The following is an 8,412-nucleotide window of genomic DNA, read 5'->3' as shown; positions in this document are numbered from 1 at the left end:
CTCAGACCACATCCTGCTCCACCTTTTTTCAACCTCAAGTGCCTCCCCCCAACCCATCTACCTGTGATGAGCAGCCCAGGATGAGTATGGGCACCCACTCCTGGGAGCCCTGGTCTAAACCAAGCCAGCTCCATAGCCTGTCCTGTCGTGGGTTCCTGAGCCACCCGACTCCATGTCCCAGGTCTGGCCACTTCCCATTCTGCCTGGTCCAAACTGAAGGCCCCCACAAAATGGCAGTGAAAGGAAAGGGTACCCTTCTATTCCTTTATTTTTTTTAAAATACTAACTTTATTTTTTTTTAAGGTTTTATTTATTTATTTGACAGTGAGAGAGAGACAGTGAGATAGGGAACATAAGCAGAAGGAGTGAGAGAGGGAGAAGCAGGCTTCCTGCTGAGCAGGGAGCCCGATGCGGGGCTCTATCCCAGGACCCTGAGATCATGATCTGAGCCTCCTGGGATCATGATCTGAGCTAAAGGCAGACACTTAACAACTGAGCCACCCAGACGACCCCCTCCCCTAATTCCTTTAACAAGAGATTTCATCTACTTGTTCGGGATCTGATTCCAAGGAGGACTCAGTGATGGCAACAGACTGATGTCATTCCTCTGTGGGGGCACCAGCCCTACCATTCAACCTTATTAAGCACCTATTTTGGGGCACTAGTCATTGTGCTAGGTCTTGGGACCACAGAGATGATGGATAAATGGACCCCTAGGGTTAAGAAGCTTGCAGTTCACAAGTAGTAGAGGTAGAATGGACACATGGACACTGAGCATTTATAAATTTATAAAGATGTTTATAAAATGCTGTGGTCAGGGCAGTGATGGAAATGGTGATAGAATATAACCCATGGACCCCATTTGCCATGTCCTCTCCACCCAGAGATAATCTATGTCCCCATATCTCCATCTGGGTGGACAGAACCACTATCATCCAGGTGCCCTAGGCAGACCTGGGAATTCCCCTGAACTCACCCTTCCTATTACTACTAGTACTGCTACTACTACTACTACTATTACTACTTCTTCTTCTTCTCTTCCTCCTCGCTCCTCCTCATTTTTTTTTTTTTTAAAGATTTGATTCATTTGAAAGAGAGAGAGTACAATCAGGGGGAGGGGCAGAGGGAGAGGGAGAAGCAGCCTCTCCACTGAGCAGGGAGCCCAATGTAGGGCTCCATCCCAGGACCCTGGGATCATGACCCAAGCTGAAGGCAGAGGCCCAACCCACTGAGCCACCCAGTTGCCCTCACCCTTACTTCTTCATTGTTACTTATTTCACCTCTTCCCCCTCTCTCATATATGTCACCTCCTCTGCAATTCCTCTAACTCATCCTCCATACTTCTTCCAGAGAAATCTTTCTGAGATGCAAAAATGACCACATAATCCACTGCTTAATACTATTCAATTATGTTCAGTTCATTCAATTAATATTATTCAATCTCTATTGACTCAAGGATGAAAACCAAATTCATTGGCATGGCATATACGTTCTTCCATGACCAGACTTTTGCTGGCCTCTCTACATCTCTGGACACTTAACCCTGACTCCATTGCACAGAACCACCCAGTAGGCTCTTACTCCTCCAGGCCTTTGTTCATGCAGCACCTCTGCCTGGATGCCCCCCAACCACCTCCCCCGGGCTCTCTTCCTGGGAGCTTGGCCCTCGCCGGTTTGGGCCCCTCATCTGTACAGACATCTATCCCAGAAGCACGTATAATGTCCCATGGTCCTTCCTTGCTTATGTGGCTATGTCCTATATTTCCTTACAGATAGGAATGGGAGGACATCTGGTTCACCCCATGTCCCCAGTGCTCTGTGCAGGGCCTGGCACGTGTGTGTTGACTATATGAATACGTCCAAAACTGGAGGCAACTTCAGGACAGCAAGGAGCCCAGTTCCAGATTCTGTCAGCTGGGCTCGCGGACTTCTGAGAGCTCCGAGGACCAGGCTGGGCTGCATTTGATCCAGTGGGTCCAGCCACTGACCACTCTATGCCATATCCATATGGGGACAGAGGTGGCACTCTATTCCAAGAACCACATTTTTCTAGTTCTTGGCCCACCTGTCAGGGCCCCCAAGAACTCAGCTTCTTTTCTAAGACCTAGATATGGTGCTTCAGTCCAAAAGCTGTCCCAAGCGCATCTGTAGGACTCAAAAGTAGTGACCCAGTACCTGCTTTCTCTTTCGGTGTGTGGGATCCTGGCTTGATTATCATCAACCAGGAAGAATATTTAGGTCAGTCCTTACTCTAGAAGTGGCCTGGGGTCACAAGAGACCTGGTGTTCTCTGGTTATGTGCCATCCAAGGAGTTCCAGTCACACAAGCATAGCTCAGAACTCTAGTTTTCTGAGCATACATATGAAAGACAAAGGCTCATGAGACCCTCTTTTTCCCATTTTAGAGCTCTGATGGTCTTTACTAAAAAGACTATTTTGCTAAGCGAAATAAGCCAGTCAGAGAAAGGCAAATACCATATGATTTCACTCATATGTAGAATTTGAGAAACAAAACAGATAACCATAGAGGAAGGGAAAGAAAAATAAAATAAGAGGAAAACAGAGAGAGAGAGGCAAATCATAAGAGACTCTCAACTACAGGCAACAAACTGAGGGTTGCTGGAGGGATGGTGGGGGGTAACTGGATGATGGACATTAAGGAGGGTACTTGATGGAATGAGCACTGTGCATTATATGCAACTGAGGAATCACTAAATTCTACCCCTGAAACTAATAATACACTCTATGTCAACTAAATTGAATTTAAATATTTTTTTCAGAAGATTTTATTTATTTATTTGAGAGAGAGAGAGCACAAGTAGGGGGGGTGGCAGGAAGAGGGAGAGGGAGAAGCAAACTCCATGCTGAGCAGGGAGCCCTACATGAGGCTTGATACCAGGACCCTGGGATCATGACCTGAGCTGAAGGCAGGCGCTTAACTAACTGAGCCAACCAGGTGCCCCACTAAATTGAATTTAAATTAAAAAAAAATCTTTTATAATGAATACCGTTATACTGAAAATAAATAAAAAGTAAGTAAATAAATAAATAACCCCCCCAAAGACTATAGGGGGCACCTGAGTTGCGCAGTTGTTTAAATGTCCAACTCCTGGTCTCGGTTTAGGTCATTATCTCGGGTCCTGGGATTGAGCCCTGCGTCGGGCTCTACAACTCAGCGTGGAGGCTGCTTGAAATTCTCTCTCTCCTTCTCCCTCTTCCCACCCACTACTTGTGCTCTCTCTCTCTCAAATAAAAAAATAAATCTTAAAATAAAAAAAGACTGTAGGTTCTTATGCCCAAGTGCAGTATCACATCCCTCCAATCCACTGTTAACCCTGATAGGATCCATGACTTGCAAGCAATAGAAACAGATTCTTGCCAATTTAAGCAGAAAGTAGGAATTTTCCAGAAGAGGATGTAGTTTTTAAAAAATATTTTATTTATTTATTTGACACAGAAAGAGAGATCACAAGTAGGTAGAGAGGCAGGCCAAGGTGGGAGGGGGAAGCAGGTTCCCTGCTAAACAGAGAGCCCGATGTGGGGCTCGATCCCAGGACCCTGAGATCATGACCCAATGCAATGGCAGAGGGTTAACCCACTGAGCCACCCAGGTACCCTCAGAAGAGGATGTAGTTAACTTATGTTGGACTCACTCAGGAGCAGACCGCGATATACTAAATTTCAAGTAGTTTTCCAGAAGGCAATACTGGGAAGCACCCGCGGAGGAGTCAGGATCAATAAGGTGGGGAGAGAAGAGAACCAATAGTGTGCATCACTGAGATTATCACTGTGGGAAACCAGGCCTCAGTCCTACCAGGGATGGGTGGGACACCGTGTGAAATCCCTTTCAGTTATCCCCACTGAGGGGCAAGGGAGCTGGAGTGTATAGCCACCAACTCCCATCAGTCACTGACTGAGAACGCTAGAGCAAGGTCCTTAACTCCCTGGCACTAAAGGGTTGCCTCTCTCATGTCTCTGAACATCCAGAGAAAGCCAGCAGCCAACGGATTGCAAGGGTTGTGGATGGAAATGGGGGTCGGCATAGGAATGGTGAACGCCAACGAGATGTCGGGGGGGCACTGTATAATTCCATGTACATGAGGTTCTACAACAGGCAAACCTTATTTATAGTGACAGAAACAGATCAGTGGTTGCTTTTAGGATAAGGTGTAAGAAAGGGCAGAGGGAACTTTCTGGAGGGATGGAAATGTTCTTGATCTGTTTAGAGTGATAATGACACTGATGTACACAATTGCCAAAATTAAGGAGTTAAACATTTAATGTCTGTGCATTTCATAGCAAATAAATGACATCTTTTTAAAAACATAACTGAAACAGACCCGTAAATACAGAGAACAAAAATGATGGTTACCAGAGGAAAGAGGGGTGAGGGGATGGACAATATGGGTGAAGCAGAGTGGGAGATACAGGCTTTTGGTCATGGAATGAGTAAGTCGTATGGACAAAAGATGTACCATAGAGGATCACCTGGATGGTTCAGTAGGTAGAGCATGTGATTCTTGGGGTTATGAGTGTGAGCCTCACTTTGGGTGTAGAGTTTACTTAAAAAAAAAAAAAACTTTTAAAAAAGCTATGGCATAGGGAATGTAGTTAATAATTTGATAGGGTTGTATGGTGACAGATGGTAGCTACACTTGTGAGCTAGTATGATGTACAGAGTTGCTCAATCACTATGTTGCACACCTGAATATAATGTAAGACTGTGTCAACTATACTTCAATAAAACTTTTTTTTTTTTTAAAGACTCTATTTATTGACAGAGAGAGTGAGAGAGCACAAGCAGCAGGAGCGGGAAGCAGTCTCCCCGCTGAGCAGGGAGCTCGATGCGGGGCTCGATCCTGATCCCAGGACCCTGGAATCATGACCTGAGCCAAAGGCAGACGCTTAATCAACTGAGCCACCCGGGCACCCCTATACATCAATAAAAATTAAAAAAAATAAAGCTATGTTGTGATATCACTACACACTGGCCAAGATAGCTAAAACAAAAAAGACAGGCAATATCAAGTATTGGCAAAGATTTGGAGCAAGCGGAATCCTTAAAAAAAACAAAAACAAAAACCCAAACCAAAAAACCAATCAGAATTATGCCTCAATTTTGAATTGCTCCCACCAGGTGGCAGTGGTGCCCAATTCCCAAGAGTTCAACTGTAAAGCTTGTGTAATGAGTAAGATCTGAGAATCATTTTGTGAGTGTTCTTGAAAGCATGAGACATTGTTTTGTGGGCATGTATTTTTAATTTCAGTCAAGAGTATCCTGCTGGAGGTCTCTTTCTCTTCCTTACTCTCAGTTCCCACCGCCCCCCCCCCCATTCAGCACTGTGTTTTATTTTATTTTTTAAAGATCTTATTTATTTATCTGACAGAGAGAGAGAGCCAAAGAGCACAAGCGGAGTGAATGGCACAGGGGGAGGGAGTAGCAGGCTCCCCACTGAGCAGGGAGCCTGATGTGAGGTTCAATCCCAGGACACTGGGATCATGACCTGAGCTGAAGGTAGATGCTTACCCACTGAACCACACAGGTGCCCCAGGACTGTGTTTTAAAGATTTGTCTACACTGTGTGTATATCTGGTCTATCGGTCCTTACTGTGATTCCAGTGATGGATGCCTCACTGCATCCAGCCCTCCAACCACCACAAACAATTTTGTGTTAAAGCATCCTCTTATATGTCTCTTCACGCACTTGTGCAAGAATTTTTCTAATTGCATGGCCAGGAGTGGGATTCTCCTCATATCAACTCATAATATTTATTCACTTGTATCTCTTTATCTCCTTCTATTTAGTAAATTCCCCCGAATTTTTTTGTGTTGAAACAGGGTAATCTAAGTAACAGCCTAAACTTTTAAAGGGAAACATTTGCTGTGAGTTGTTTTACTTCTATAGTTCCTTGCAAAACATATTCTCTTGTTTGTGATGTGATTTCACCTTACAAAATAGTGTTGTTGCCTCAGATTTGGACCATCATATTGATGATCATGGATTTTCTTCTACCAAATAAACTTTCCCCAATTCTTTGCTGTAAAACGACTAAATTTAAGCGACATCCTAAATTTTAAATAAAAGTGATATTTCAGAAATGGTTTCTGAAATATTTAAAGCATAGTTTCTCTTGGGGGCACTGTGACATTTTGGCCTTCTGATTCTGTGTTATAAGGAGCTGTCCTGTGCATTAGAGGATGTTTAGCACATCCCTGGTCATTACTCATAAGATGCCAAGAGCACTCCTCCCCAGTTGTGACAACCAAAAAACATCTCCAGACATTGTCAGATTCCAATGATGAGGACAAAGTTGCATTTAGTTGAGAACTACTATTTTAAGGTAAATGAACTCTGGGATTCACTTGGAGGACTTTTTCTAGAATCTCCCTTTCTTTTTTTCCCATTTATTTCAATCCTAATATCAGCTACAGACTTGCTGTATGTGATCCCTTTTAAAACCTGGGGGCGCCTGGGTGGCTCAGTGGGTTAAAGCCTCTGCCTTCAGCTCAGGTCATGATCCCACGGCCTGGGATCTAGCCCCGAGTTGGGCTCTCTGCTCAGCGGGGAGCCTGCTTCCCTTCCTCTCTCTCTCTCTCTCTCTCTCTGCCTGCCTCTCTGCCTACTTGTGATCTCTATCTGTCAAATAAATAAATAAAAATCTTTAAAAATAAAAAAATTTAAAAACCTGCCCCCTTGGGGCGCCTGGGTGGCTCACTGGGTTAAAGCCTCTGCCTTTGGCTCAGGTCATTATCCCAGAGTCCTGGGATTGAGCCCCGCATCGAGCCCGCATTGAGCCCCAGATTGGATCAGGCTCCCTGCTCAGCTGGGAGCCTGCTTCCTCCTCTCTCTCTCTGCCTGCCTCTCTGCCTGCTCACGATCTCTGTCTGTCAAATAAATAAAATCTTTAAAAACAAAAACAAAACAAAACAAACAAACCAAAAAGCCTCCCCTACCCCTTGCTTCCTGGCTACAGTAAATCTCTTCCTGGAGATTCTTACTGGAGCTCTTAGCCTTTTAGGGGACTGACCTCCAAGCAATTCGCCAGGTTCTCTTTTCTCTAGGTTTCCTCACCTCCCTCTTAGCCACTCCGGTGCATCAGAGAAGGAAGAGGGAGTTCCCTCTCTGGGAATCCAGAAGAGGAGGGACAGTTCCACAGTGGCTGATAAGACCCTACAAGTTTGATGACTCAGTCTGCAAGGGGCACAGACATAGGAGTCTCTCTTTTTGGCTTTTATATCCTCTCTTCCCACGAGGCGCTATTCTCTCTAGCTGCCCCATGTGACTTGATTTTATCTACAATCCGTTATATCTACAATCTAACACCCAGAGTGATGACTGTCCCCTATATTCCTCAGCACCTTAGACCTATAAGATGCTTCTGAGGAAACTTTCCTGTGGTCAAATAAATAATGGTAATGTTGCCTACTGAATGTCTCTCTTGGACACCAGCAATGAGCATCAGTTTATTAAAGGCTTTAAGAAGCTCTTCAAATGTCTATTTTTTTTCTAAAGATTTTATTTTTAGGGATGCCTGAGTGGCTCAGTCAGTTGAGCTTCTGACTCTTGATTTTGGCTCAGGTCATGACTTCAGGGTCATGAGATCAAGCCCCACATGGGGCTTGTGCCCAGCATGGAGTCTGCTTGATTGCCTCTCTCTCTTTCTCTCTGCCCCGCCGCCTGCTCATTTGCTCTAAATAAATAAATAAATGAAATATTTAAAAAGAATATTTTATTTTTAACTAATCCCTACACCAAATGTGGGGCTCTAACTCACAGCACGAGATTAAGAATTGCATGCTTTACTGACTGAGCCAGCCAGACACCCCCAGATGTCTATTTTTAGTTCAGTACTTCCCAGATGGACTATAGAACCTTCCCACCACACCTACCACGTCTTTTAGCCACCATCCCCCACCCCCAGCCACCGCATAACTGGTATCCCAAGGAGCACAGTTTGGGAAATGTTGTCCTAGTTATTAATGACCTCCATTTTTTATAAGATGCCTTCAAAAGCCATTAACGTGTTCCTTCATTTATTCAAGAAACAGTTGTGTACCCACCATGATAGGTGTTAGGGTTACAAAGATTACTTGACTCAATGACCTTCCAGTCTGGCAGGGGGACAGAGAAGTCAGGTCAGACTGTCGGTTAGAAGATATGTCAAGGACTGAGCCAAACATTGGGGGAAACAATGGAATCCAGTGATGAATTCTGACACTGGAGTTCTAATAATCTTCACAGCCCCAAGCAATACCTTGCTGAGTCTAAAACACAAGACCGGATCCCTTACATCCTTGCAGTATCAAGAGCTTGTTAGAAAGAATCTTGGGCTCCAACCTTGGAGCTACCAAGCCAGACCTTGTGCTTTGACGAGATCCCCAGGTACTTGTCTTGTACACCTTACTGTTTGA

The sequence above is a fragment of the Mustela nivalis genome (assembly GCF_964662115.1).
Source record: "Mustela nivalis genome assembly, chromosome: 13".
NCBI lineage: Eukaryota > Metazoa > Chordata > Mammalia > Carnivora > Mustelidae > Mustela > Mustela nivalis.
The sequence above is the reverse complement of the archived record's forward strand: the minus strand, read 5'-3'. Positions refer to the sequence as shown.